This window comes from Cherax quadricarinatus, chromosome 33, assembly GCF_038502225.1.
Source record: "Cherax quadricarinatus isolate ZL_2023a chromosome 33, ASM3850222v1, whole genome shotgun sequence".
Lineage (NCBI taxonomy): Eukaryota > Metazoa > Arthropoda > Malacostraca > Decapoda > Parastacidae > Cherax > Cherax quadricarinatus.
Window position 1 is genome coordinate 13,422,948 of NC_091324.1, and position 13,855 is coordinate 13,436,802.

General features: G+C 40.6%; 1 protein-coding gene across 1 annotated transcript in view; it reads left to right on the forward strand.

The window, feature by feature from the left end:
- The first annotated feature begins 1,883 nt into the window (after nt 1-1,883).
- Nucleotides 1,884-13,855, forward strand: part of LOC128693916 (probable serine carboxypeptidase CPVL) — an 80,477-nt gene continuing 68,505 nt past the window's right edge. The window contains exon 1 of the mRNA XM_070090830.1: nt 1,884-1,987. The gene's annotated coding sequence lies outside the window, so the exon portion shown is untranslated. The remainder of the gene's footprint in view (nt 1,988-13,855) is intronic.

Genomic DNA, 13,855 nt, shown 5'->3' on the forward strand with positions numbered 1-13,855 from the left:
AGGGGCTCTTGATTTAGGGAATTGGATCTGTGCTCCAGTTCCCCGAATTAAGCCTGAATGCCTTCCACATCCCCCCCCCCAGGCGCTGTATAATCCTCCGGGTTTAGCGCTTCCCCCTTGATTGTAATAATAATAATGTATAATCCTCCGGGTTTAGCGCTTCCCCCTTGATTATAATAATAATAATTAAAATGATTGTAGCACTTAATAACTTTCAATTAATTTCATTGGTCTATCAACTCTTGATTTTGCCACCCAATACCCTCGCTTCCTTCCCTGCCCTGCAGCGCTGTATAGCCCTTGTGGTTTAGCGCTTCTTTTTTATTATATTAATATCAACTCTTGAACAGAGTTGTGCTGCAATAGTTGTCACTACCCAGTGGTAATTAAATCATCTTAGTGCATGTCATGTGGTCACCACCCACAGTGAAACATCGGGTGGCCATCTTTCAGGCCCTCTGGCCCCTCAAGGGAGGTTCCTTGACACTGGTGAGGGGTTCTTGATCTAAGGTATTGGTTCTGTGCTCCAGTTCCCTGAATTAAACCTGAATACCTTCCACATCCCCCTACAGGTGCTGTATAGTCGTACGGATTTAGCACTTCCCCCTTGATTATACTAATAATAATGGTGAGGGGCTCTTGATCTAGGGAACCGGATCTGCTCCAGTTCCCTGAATACCTTCCACCTCCTCCCCCCCACATGCGCTGTATAATCCTACAGGTTTAGCGTTCCCCTCCTACGGATTTAGTCCCCTCAAGGAAGGTTCCTTGATGTTGGTGAGGGGCTCTTGATTTAGGGAATTGGATCTGTGCTCCAGTTCCCCAAATTAAGCCTGAATGCCTTCCACATCCCCCCCCAGGCGCTGTATAATCCTCCGGGTTTAGCGCTTCCCCCTTGATTGTAATAATAATAATCCTACGGATTTAGTGCTTCCCTCTTGATTATAATAATCAGGCCCTCTGATGATGAAAGTAAACCCAGAATGGTCATAGTGAACATAAAAACCATTAGAATTACAACACCTCATAGTCATCAGTATCAAAACTTTTCTACCCTGTTTGCAGAGGCAATACCTGAATAATACAAGAAAACTGGGGGTTTAATGGCTATGCACTTCCTCGGTATACATGCCAGTGTGGAAGCTCAAAATAATGCCACAACAAGGCTGCAAACAGTGTTACATGCACCCCAGTTAAATATTGCAGGTTACAGGAAGAATGTCCATTCTATTTAGAAACAGAGCACGAGAAGCCAAATTTTAACTACCTCCATCCTCCTTATCTGCCTGCCTTCACTATGACGAAGCACAACCCTTGTATTCTCGCTGGAGCTGTATAGCCCTTGTGGCTTAGCGCTTCTTTTTTATTATAATAATAATTCTCGCTGGTGCTGTTTTTTCATGCACATGTAAAGGCGTGAGTGAATGCATACACACACACGTACTGTATACATATGAAAGTGCACATATATACTGAAAAAAAATAGGCACAAATGTACATAAGTTGTTTTACTTCACTGGAATTTTATGAGCACCCTCCAATATTCCGTTTGCGTGCCCCTCAAAGGAGGTTCCTTGATGCTGGTGGGGGGCTATTGATCTAGGGAATTGGATCTATGCTCCAGTTCCCTGAATTAAGCCTGAATGCCTTCTATCCCCCTCCCCACAGGCTCCATAATCCAATGATAATAATCCTTTGCATGCATCGAGGTAAAAGAGACTGAGCTTATGGAATACGGGGATACCTTACAAGGATCACGCAGCTACCGAAATACATCTAGTTTATATAAAAGATACATAGTAATAAAACATTTTCAAGCTGTGATGAGTCAACATGGTGCTGGGTGCTGTAGGATAGTGAGTCAAGTTCAGTACACGCGAGCCACAACAGCTCCCTCCACCAGTATCACCACTAGTTTCACACTCATGATCAGTAGTTGTTTCTCGGGTGGTATAACACCATTTATTTTGGATTACATTATATATACGTAAGTACTTTATGTATAATCAAATGGGTCAGTAGAACTACTCACACAGTGTTGGAAGAAGTGGGAAAAATAATTTACGTGACTTGCCCCGCCCCTCAAGGAAGGCTCCTTGAAACCGGTGAAGGGGCTTTTAATCTGAGGAACTGGACTTGTGTTCCCTTTCCTTGGATTACACCTGAATGCCTCCTATTACCCAGGTGCTATATGATCCCTATGGGTTTGGAACTCCCCATGAATCATCAACTTCTACTACTAGTTAGTAAGTAGGTTTTTTCAGGTATAGGTACACATAAATAGTTACATAATATGTCATACATAACAGCATATGTGTACATTACCTGGGATAACCCAACAAAATCAGACAATGTGACTTATATCCATTGGGGTGCTTGTAATATCTTATTATTTAAACCTTAACAGTTAAGAAATGCTAAGTAACTCAACTATGTCGGTGCCATTTACCGGATGCCCCACACAAACATTCCAAATTTCAGTGAGAAATTAAGGACACTAATAGCAAACAGACAAATTCAAATTCAAATTCAAAGTTTATTCTCTATAAGGATTACAATGCTGAGTTTACAGAAATTTGGTTATTGTGAGGTTTACATGTAGTAAAATTGTGATTACAGAGTGTACCACTAGAACGCTTAGCATGGCTAGGCATTTCGGGCAGACTTAGTTTTATTCTTAATTGTAAAATATTACAAATTATGAGGTAAGTTGGTATTATGGCTAAGTGACTAAATACTAGTTTGTAAGTTTAGCAATGTGAATGCTTTTGTTTTGGCACAGTACATAGTTTCAGTATTGGAGTATCACAGGATTCATTATTTTAAGATTGAGATTAATATTTCTGTTTATGGTCAAATGAGTGAGTGAGTGTAAGTGTGAACCACCAGGTGGTATTCGTGTAGTTAGTTGACGGGGTGTATCAGGGAGATAAGATGTTTTCTAATGGTAGTTTTGAAGGTGATGAATGTGTCTGCAGTTCTAGAGTTCTCAGGTAGGGTATTCCAGATTTTAGGGCCTTTGACATACATTGAATTTTTGTAAAGGTTTAGTCGGACACGGGGAATGTCGTAGAGATGTTTGTGTCTGGTGTTATGCCTGTGAGTTCTGTCACAACTATCAAGAAAGCATTTTAGGTCAAGGTTGATATTAGAGTTTAAGGCCCTGTAGATGTAGATTGCACAGTAGTAAGTGTGGATGTACTGAACTGGGAGTAAGTTTAGGTCTATGAAGAGTGGGGGGGGGGGGTGTTGCCAGGGATGGGATTTAGTGATTATTCTTACTGCAGCTTTTTGTTGGGTTATTATTGGCTTTAGGTGTGTTGCTGCAGTTGATCCCCAAGCACAAATAGCATAGGTGAGGTATGGATAAATAAGTGAGTGGTATAGTGTGAGAAGGGCATTTTGCGGCATGTAGTATTGTATCTTGGAGAGGATCCCAACCGTTTTGGATACTTTTTTGGTTATATGCTGGATATGGGTGCTGAAATTCAGGTTGTTGTCAAGGTATAAGCCTAGGAATTTTCCCCCATTATTTCTGGTAATTAGAGTGTTGTCAATCTTAATGTTAATTTGTGCATCTCCTGCTCTGCTACCAAACATAATATAGTAGGTTTTGTCAGTGTTAAGCGTAAGTTTATTGGCTGTCATCCAAGTCGATATTTTAATCAGCTCCTCATTCACAATGGTGTTGAGGGTGGCAAGATTAGGGTGAGAGATGACATAAGTCGTGTCATCAGCAAAGAGAATGGGTTTCAGGTGTTGGGATACGTTCGGAAGGTCATTGATGTATATGAGGAAGAGCAGGGGACCAAGGACACTTCCCTGCGGAACTCCAGTATCAAGTGGCCGTGTTGCTGATGCTGTGTCTTTAATGGTGACGTACTGATACCTATTAGTAATGTAAGATTTTAAATAAGCAAGCGCATGGCCTCTTATACCGTAATGATCAAGTTTGTGGAGTAGGATGTCGTGGTCTACTGTGTCAAAAGCTTTTCTTAGGTCAATAAAAATTCCTAGTGGATATTCCTTATTTCCCAACGCTGTGTAAAGCAGATCTAGCATTTTTATGAACAAGCACCACCTTCTCTTAGCTGGAGACTTCAATATCAACCTTGCCCTACCAGATGATCAACCTGTAAGTGATTTCATCAATAATATCAACAAAGCACTTCTCATACCAACAATAACTAAACCAACCAGGCTGACTGAGACAAGTGTAACCATAATAGACCGTATACGGACCATTATACTAGCTCCACTTCATCGATACCATGCCTAACCCTTCTAGGGTAGGGTAGGTGCCTGAGTCCGAGCCTTTAGCTCATAAGACTGTCATTCCTATTTGGCCCCTTGGGGCGGGGATGGCAGACCAGAGAGGCCTAGCCTGTGGCTAGGCCTGGGGACAGTTGGTCCCAAAGATGAGGAGGTGCTTGTGCCTCCTCCCATGGGAGACTTAGGTCTCAGACACTCCCTAAAGAGGGAGCCAAGGCCGGGCCACCACTTGGACAAGGCCCGGGCCGGGAGAATACCGGCTAATCTTTAACTAACTAACTAACTAGCTCCACTTACGTCAGGGATTCTCACAGACAGCACTATTGACCACTACCTCACCTTCCTCTTAACAAACATTAGTAAACCACCACTAGAATACAACAAAGTTTCAATTAGACTCCATGACGAGGCCTCAATAAATAATTTCACAGCAGAGCTAGAGACGGTTGACTGGCCTACAGAATTCTTCAAGGCCGATGGTATTAACGATTGGACAGACATATTTCTGAATAAATTACTTAGACTATACAACAAACATTGTCCTATAAAAACGAAACGGATCACGAATAAACGGTTCGGTTGACCATGGCTAACTAGCAGCATACTGAAATCCATTGATAAGAAACACCAATATGAAAAACAATATAGACTGGGCTTAATACACAAAGATAGTCTTAAACATTATTCATCAGTTCTCACCAAACTAATAATAAAAAACAATTGTACTACTCCAGCAGATTCACTGAAACAAGAGGAGATATAAAAAAAAGATCTGGAAAACACTGTCTCAGATTCTGGGAACCCACAAACTGAAGAAAAAGCAAGGATATTGTCCTAACTAAGCCGAACGAAACACCACTGCATCCCATTGATACAGTTAACAGGATAAATGACTTCTTCTCAACCATAGGATCTAATCTCGCCAGTAAAATCCCAGGTACTAACGCCCGTGCAAATGATTACTTAGATGGGAATTTCCCAAACTCCTTCAGTCTTGCACCTACTGAGCCCACTGAAATCACCACGATTATTCAGTCACTTAAAAACAATTTAGGCAATTTGTCTCACGTCCCACCATTTTTGTACATGCGAGCAGCCCATGTCCTTTCGCATGCTATCTCATTGCTTTTTACTTTTTAACAAGTCACTAGAAACTAGCACTTTCCCGACACTACTCAAGACAGCAAGGGCTACACCTATACATAAAGGTAGTGACCCCACAGATGTAAAACAACTATAGGCCAAAATCAAACTTACCATTGTGCTTGTGTGTGTGTTTGCCTGTGTATTTGTGTACTCATATATGTATGAGTGCTTGTACTCGTGTGTGTATGTATACTCGTGTGTGTATGTACTCACCTATTTGTGTGTTTGCGTGTGTGACTCAACAATCAATATTTGCACCAATAACTCATTGCAGTTGTGACCGGGTGTGGACGTGTGAATTGCTCATTACTCTATAATTTGTTCATGATTGTAACCATGTATAAACGTAAGCAAGTAAATTTACTTACAGGATTCTTTACCTTTGTAACTAGTTCAGCTATCAAAACTTTGAGGGCCCAGTCGCTGGACCCATTATGTACCTCTGTAATCTGTAAATACCTTTGTAACTTCTCATGATTGTGACCAGATCTACCTGGATCTACCCTTTCAAACAGTTCATCGGGACCTGGGGATTTGTTAGGTTTTAGTTTCTCTATTTGTCTGAGGACCATGTCACTAGTTACCGCAATCGTGCATAGTTTATTATCCTGTTCTACATAATCTATTATTTCAGGAATATCGCTAGTATTTTCCTGGGAGAAAACTGAGAGGAAGTAGGCATTGATAATTTCACACATATTGTGGAAAATACTGTATATATTTTCCAGAAATTCAGTTTTTATATGTAAATAGATGGCCATACTGTATTTAATAATATTTGTCATAGAAAACGGAAAGCCTGCGTCTGCGTAGACGAGTCTCGCCATGTTGGTTTTGAATTTTGTACAAACGTTGGTATAATGGGAAGAATTTTTCGTGCTCTAGAGGTTAAAATTGTGTTGACACCTCTCAAATAGGAGGCGAAATTGGTGGATGTGCATTCCTGCATAACTTGAGATATCAGGCGACTGGACAAGACAGCTCCAGGAACCTCAGATAAGCTCTCTAGATTTGTGTGTAATTCTGGCCAGCATTATTTTCATAGATTTAGTTAGAGTGAGGTTTTCTGAGTATGATACACATTAATCTTCTGTTATGTAATTGTGTATATATATATAACCATTTATTATTTTTAATATACAGTCCACAAATTTATATATTTACCAGCATTCCTGGTGATGTATTTTTCATTTGATAATTAATAGGTCCAGAGCAACTTGTGGATATGACAGTGGTATGTATCGAAGGGGGACATTTTTGCGACCTAGGTGTCCCAAATTCCTACTTGTCTATGTAACTCTGATAAATAATAATTGTTATCATTTACTATTATGTACATAATGAGTTACATTCAGATAAATGCAATTTTGCACACATATCCTTATCACTGTCAGTGATCTGACCAGACACTATGTTAGATCTATTACTACTTTTTCTTCTACTACTACTTCTATTACTAATAAACTACTACTAGCAATTAATACAATTGGTGATGCATGAAGATACTGATAAACACTTTTGTTAAGAGAAGTGTCTCACACATAAGTATCAATACTAAAATAAGAAACAAAGCTCTCAAAATTTTAGTTTAATATATTTATTATGCGCCCCATACCCATCCTGTGGGTGGTAGTCAAAAGATTACAGAGGTACATAATGGGTCCAGGGACTGGACCGCAAAGTTTTGATAGCTGAACAAGTCAATCAAACTTTGTTACTGTTTAACTTCATTACCTAACAGAATACTCCATTCTACTGATTACACAGCAACACAGTAAATGACCATATGACCTGTCTTTGTAATACTCATTTGTACTAAATTGTTATCTGTTTTACAATAATTTTTGTACCACTGAATAGTATATCTTTGCTTAGTTAATCTTAAGTTAATTTTAAGCCCGCCCATAATGCTCTGCATACAAGGGGCTTTGGCATGCTGCACTTTAAAAATTGTATTAATTGTACTTCTCTGTATCATGTTCAAAGGTAATGAACTCCAGGTAGATCTGGTCACAATCATGACTAAGTAAGTTTATTCAGGTATACACAAATACAGATACATAGATTATCATACATAGCATCGTATGTGTAGAGTTTACCTGGAGAGGGTTTCGGGGGTCAACGCCCTCGCGGCCGGTCTGAGACCAGGCCTCATGGTGGATCAGGGTCTGATCAACCAGGCTGTTACTATTGGCCGCACGCAAGCTGACGTATGAATCACAGCCCGGTTGGTCAGGTACTGACTTTAGGTACCTGTCCAGTGCCTTCTTGAAGACAGCCAGTGGTCTACTGGTAATCCCCCTAATGTATGCTGGGAGGCAATTGAACAGTCTTGGGCCCCGGACACTTATTGTGTTGTCTCTCAGTGTATCCGTGGCGCCCCTGCTTTTCATCGGGGAAATGTTGCATCTCCTGCCGAGTTTTTTGCTTTCATAGGGAGTGATTTTCGTGTGCAGGTTTGGTACCAATCCCTCCAGGACATTCCAAGTGTATATTATCATATACCTCTCTCGCTTGCGTTCGAGGGAATACAGATCAAGGACCTTCAACCGTTCCCAGTAGTTTAGGTGCCTTATCGTACTTATGTGTGCCGCGAAAGTTCTTTGTACACTCTCCAGGTCTGCAATGTCACCAGCCCTGAAGGGGGCCGTTAGTGTACAGCAGTATTCCAGTCTAGAGAGCACAAGCTACTTGAAGAGAATCATCATGGGCTTGGCGTCCCTAGGTTTGAAGGTTCTCATTATCCATCCTATCATTTTCCTAGCGGATGAGGTAGATACAGTGTAGTGGTGTTTGAAGGCGAGATCCTCTGACATTATCACTCCCAGGTCCTTCACATTACTTTTCCGCTCTATTGTATGGTTAGAATTTGTTGTATACCCTAACACAATTTTAATTTCTTCAAGTTTCCCATATCTGAGTAGTTGCAATTTCTCCTCGTTGAACTTCATATTGTTTTGAGTGGCCCATTCGAAGATTTGGTTGATGTCCGGTTGGAGTCTCGCGGTGTCTTCGATGGAGGTCACTGCCATGGTAATCAGGGTGTCATCCGCAAAGGAAGACACAGAGCTATGGCTTACATCTCTGTCTATGTCAGAAATGAGGATGAGGAATAGAATGGGAGCGAGTACAGTGCCTTGTGGAACAGAGCTTTTTACCGTGGCTGCCTGGAACTTTACTCTGTTTACTATTACTCTTTGTGTTATATTTGTCAGGAAGCTGTAGATCCATCTTCCAACTTTTCCCGTTATTCCTTTATCACGCATTTTGTGTGCTATTACACCATGGTCACACTTGTCGAAAGCTTTTGCAAAGTCTGTGTATATTACATCTGTATTTTGTTTATCCTCTACAGCATCCAGGACCTTGTCATAGTGGTCCAGTAGCTAGGATAGGCAGGAGCGACCTCTGTTTTAAACCCGTGTTGCCCTGAGTTGTGTAATTGATGGGCATCTAGGTGGTTGGCGATCTTGCTTCTTAGAACCCTCTCAAAGATGTTTATGATGTGGGATGTTAGTGCTATCGGTCTGTAGTTCTTCGCAATTGCTTTACTGCCACCTTTGTGGAGTGGGGCTATGTCTGTTGTTTTTAGTGTGTGTGGGATGACCCCTGTGTCCATGTTCCCTCTCCATAAAATGCTGAAGGCATGCAACAGGGGCTTCTTGCAATTCTTGATGAACACGGAGTTCCACGAGTCTGGGCCTGGGGCAGAGTGCATGGGCATGTTATTAATTGCCTCTTCGAAGTCTTGTGGAGTTAGAATAATATCTGGGATTTTTGGATGACCAAATTTTGGGTTTCAATCATAAAGAATTCATTTGGATTTTCGACCATTAGTCTAGGTAGTGGCTCGCTGAACACTGAGTCATATTGGGACTTTGGTATCTCACTCATTTCTTGGCTATTATCTGTGTATGTCCCATCCCTCCTAAGCAGGGGCCCAATACTGGTAGTTGTTTTTCCCTTAGATTTGGCATAAGAGAAGAAGTCTTTTTTTTTCAATTTCCTTTATGGCTTTTAGTTCTTCCTGTGATTCTTGTCTCCTATAAGATTCCTTCAGCTTAAGTTTGATATTTGCAATTTCATTGACTAGTGCCTTCCTTCGTATTTCAAATATATTGGCCCCACTCAGCAACTCTGTGACTCTTCACCTTCGTCTGTATAAAGAACGTCTCTCTCTTTCTAGTTTACATCTTCTCTTTCTTTTTCTTAATGGAATGTGTCTTGAGCAGATCTCAAGAACCACAGAATTCATTTTTTCAAGGCAAATGTTCGGATCCGTGTTGTTTAGGATATCTTCCCAGCTTGTTTCATTTAGGACATGATTTACTTGATCCCATTGTATGTTTTTGTTATTGAAATTGAATTTCGTGAAGAGACCTTCATTACTGCCCACATTTTGCTGGTTCGGAGCACTGTGCATACATGTCTGTACCTGTTGTGATCTGAGTGTATTGTCTTTGATACAGTCATGTTACGTGTCAGATCGTTATTGTTAGTGAAGATGAGGTCCAGCGTATTTTCTAGTCTTGTAGGCTGTACTATTTGCTAGAGGATAACCCAAAAAATGTCAGAGTGACTTATTTCCATTGGGGTCCAACAGCCTGGTTGATCAGGCGCTGATCCACCAGGAGGCCTGGTCACAGACCGGGCCGCGGGGGCGTTGACCCCCGAAACTCTCTCCAGGTAAACTCCAGGTATAAAGGATATAATATCTTATTATTATACTATAAAGGATATATACCAGGAATAAGGTAAAAAGAGTTATGTATTTACATTTACATGACCAAGTTTCAAAGGTAATGAGCAATTCACACGTCCACACTCGGTCACAACTGTCTGTAATGAGTTATTAGTACAAATATTAACTGGGTTACAGACACACACGAGCACACACATACGCATAAGAACATAAGAAAGAAGGAACACTGCAGCAGGCCTACTGGCCCATACGAGGCAGGTCCAAGTCTCCTACCGGCTTAAGCCAAGGCCCCAACCTAGTCAGGTCAGGTCATATTCACTTAAAAAAGGAACACGGCAGCTGACCTAGTAGCACAAGCTAATCAGGTCCAACTCACACCCACCCACACCCACTCATGTATTTATCTAACCTATTTTTAAAACTACACAACGTTTTAGCCTCTATAACTGCACTTGGGAGTTTGTTCCACTCATCCATAACTCTATTACCAAATCAGTGCTTTCCTATATCCTTTCTGAATCTGAATTTTTCCAACTTAAAACCAATGCTATGAGTCCTGTCTAGGCTAGATATTTTCAGCACGTTATTTACATCCCCTTTATTTATTCCTGTCTTCCATTTATACACCTCAATCATATTCCCCCTAATTCTACGCATTACTAGAGAGTGCAGATTCAGGGCCCTCAGTCTATCCTCATAGGGAAGATTTCTGATACATGGGATCAACTTTGTCATCCTCCTTTGTGTGTTTTCCAGAGCATTTATATCCATTCTGTAATACGGTGACCAAAACTGTGCAGCATAATCTAAATGAGGTCTAACCAAGGATATATAGAGTTGAAGAACAACCTGAGGACTCCTATTATTTATGCTTCTTGATATGAAGCCAAGGATTCTGTTAGCTTTATTGCGAACACTTATGCACTGTTGTCTTGGTTTCAGATTACCGCTAACCAGAACTCCTAAATCTTTTTCGCAATCCGTAGTATTAAGATCTACATTATTTAGTTTGTATGTGGCATGGTTCTTTTCCTGTCCAACATTTAGAACTTTGCATTTGTCTATATTAAACTGCATCTGCCACTTCTCCAACCACTGCATCAGTCTCAAATCTTCTGGAGTACTCTAATGTCCTCGTCAGAATGAATTCGACGGCCTATTTTGGTGTCATCGGCAAACTTGCTTATGTCGCTCTTCATGCCCTCATCAGTGTCGTTTATGTAGATTGTGAACAACAGGGGGCCCAACACTGACCCCTGTGGAACACCGCTCGTGACGCTTCCTCACTCTGATTTCTCCCCATTTATGCAAACCCTCTGCTGCCTATTTGCCAACCATGCCTCTATCCAGGAAAAAAATTCTCCTCCTATTCCATGTGCCTTAATTTTCCTCAATAGTCTCTGATGTGGGACCCTGTCAAAAGCCTTACTGAAGTCCATATACACAATATCATATTCATTATCATGATCTACCTCCTCAAATACCTTAGTGAAAAAGTTAATAAATTCGTAAGGCAGGAATGTCCCTTTGTAAAACCATGCTGAGACTCGTTGATTAATTTATGCTTTACAAGGTGGCTACGAATTGCTTCGGCAATTATTGATTACATAAATTTTCCCACTATGGAGGTTAGGCTTATTGGTCTATAGTTCGAAGCTAAGGACCTGTCACCTGCTTTGAAAATAGGTATCACATTTACCATTTTCCACTTATCTGGCACCATGCCAGTCTGTAGTGATATATTGAAAAGATTAGCCAGAGGTTTGCTAAGCTCCTCTTTACATTCCTTTAGAACCCTTGCACACAGTTCATCGGGGCCTGGGGATTTGTTAGGTTTTAATTTATCGGTTTGCCTAAGGACCATGTCACTTGTGACCCTAATCGTGCATAGTTTATCATCCTGTTCTACATAATTTATTATTTCTGGAATATCGCTAGTATCTTCCTGTGTAAAAACTGAGAGGAAGTATGTGTTAAAAATTCTACACATTTCCTTATCAAACTGAAAGGAAGTATGTGTTAAAAATTCTACACATTTCCTTATCACTGTCCGTGAGCTGACCAGAGTAACTTTTGAGTGGGCCTATCTTGTTCCTGATCTTACTTCTGTATACCTGAAAGAATCCTTTTGGGTAAGTCTTCGATTCTCTTGCAACTTTAACCTCATAATCTCTTTTTGCTTTTCTTATTCCCTTTTTTATTTCTCTCTTTAACTGAATATATTGATTTCTTAATTGCACCTCTCCTCTTTTGATTTGCCTATATATGCCTCTCTTTTGACCAATGAGATGTTTTAATCTATTGTTCATCCATTTAGGATCATTTTTGCTTGATCTAATTTCCCTATTTGGAACATAAGTTCTCTGAGCAGCTAGAACTATGCCCTGGAAAACGTCATATCGGCAATCATCACCACCTACCTGACCCATAGTCAGGTCATTCCAGTTCAGCCCACCCAAGTAATTTTTCAGTTCTATGAAATCAGCCAAGTGGAAGTCAGGGACAGAGACTTGATTGCCATTATTAGGGGAATTCCATGATATATTAAAACTGAGTGATTTGTGATCACTTTCCCCAAGCTCATCATTAACCTCAAGATTATTAATTAGCGTTTCCCTGCTGGCAAGAACCAAGTCAAGCGGGTTGTTTCCTCTAGTTGGCTCTGTCACAGACTGTTTAAAAACAAACAATCCTGAATCGTATCAAGAAAGTCACTTGACTCTAAATTTCCTGTCAAATTGCTCCAGTCAATCTGTCTATAGTTGAAATCTCCCATTATCACAACATTTTCGTATGTAGAGGTCTTACGAATTTCATCCCATAGAAGTTTACCGCACTCCCTATCAAGATTTGGGGGCCCTGTAAATCACACCCAAAATTAGTTTTTCACGGCCCTCGAGAAGCTGTAACCAAACAGATTCAGTGGCTGACGCTTCTAATTTTATATCTTGTCTAACACAACAATTTAAATTGTCTCTGATGTACATCGCTACTCCACCACCTTCCTGTTGACCCTGTCAGTGTGGAATGATTTATAGCCTTGTATGTGATATTCAGAAGGCATCTCTCTTTCAGATTGAGCCAGGTCTCTGTTATAGCAATGATATCTATGTTTCCTACACTTGCAATTAATCTTAGCTCATCTATCTTATTTCTTACACTCCTGCTATTAGTATAATAGACCCTAAGGGAGCTAGTCCCTTGCTGCCCTCTGCTGTCTCCCTTTGTTTGATGACCTGATCTATTGTCTTTATTTATAACTTCATGATGAATGTCTTTTATACATTTACTGTTTTCAACCCTAGTGTTGCAACCTGACTGTTTCCCACACATACCCATACCTCTATCTTCTATCAGTTTAAAATCCTAGGCATTTCAACAATGGCCCTCTCGATTGAGTTTGCAAGAGCTACCACCCCTGCCCCAGAAAGATGTACCCCATCCCCAGCACACACACACACGAGCACACACACACACACACACACACACACACACACACACACACACAGAGTTAGTTTAATATGTTTATTATGCACCCCATACCCATCCTGTGGGCGGTAGTCAAAAGATTACAGAGATACATAATTGGTCCAGGGACTGGACTCCAAAGTTTTGATAGCTGAGCAAGTTACAGAGGTAATGAACTCACAATTTACAAAGGTAATGAACTCACAATTTACAAAGGTAATGAACTAACAATTTACAAAGGTAATGAACTCCAGGTAGGTCTGGTCA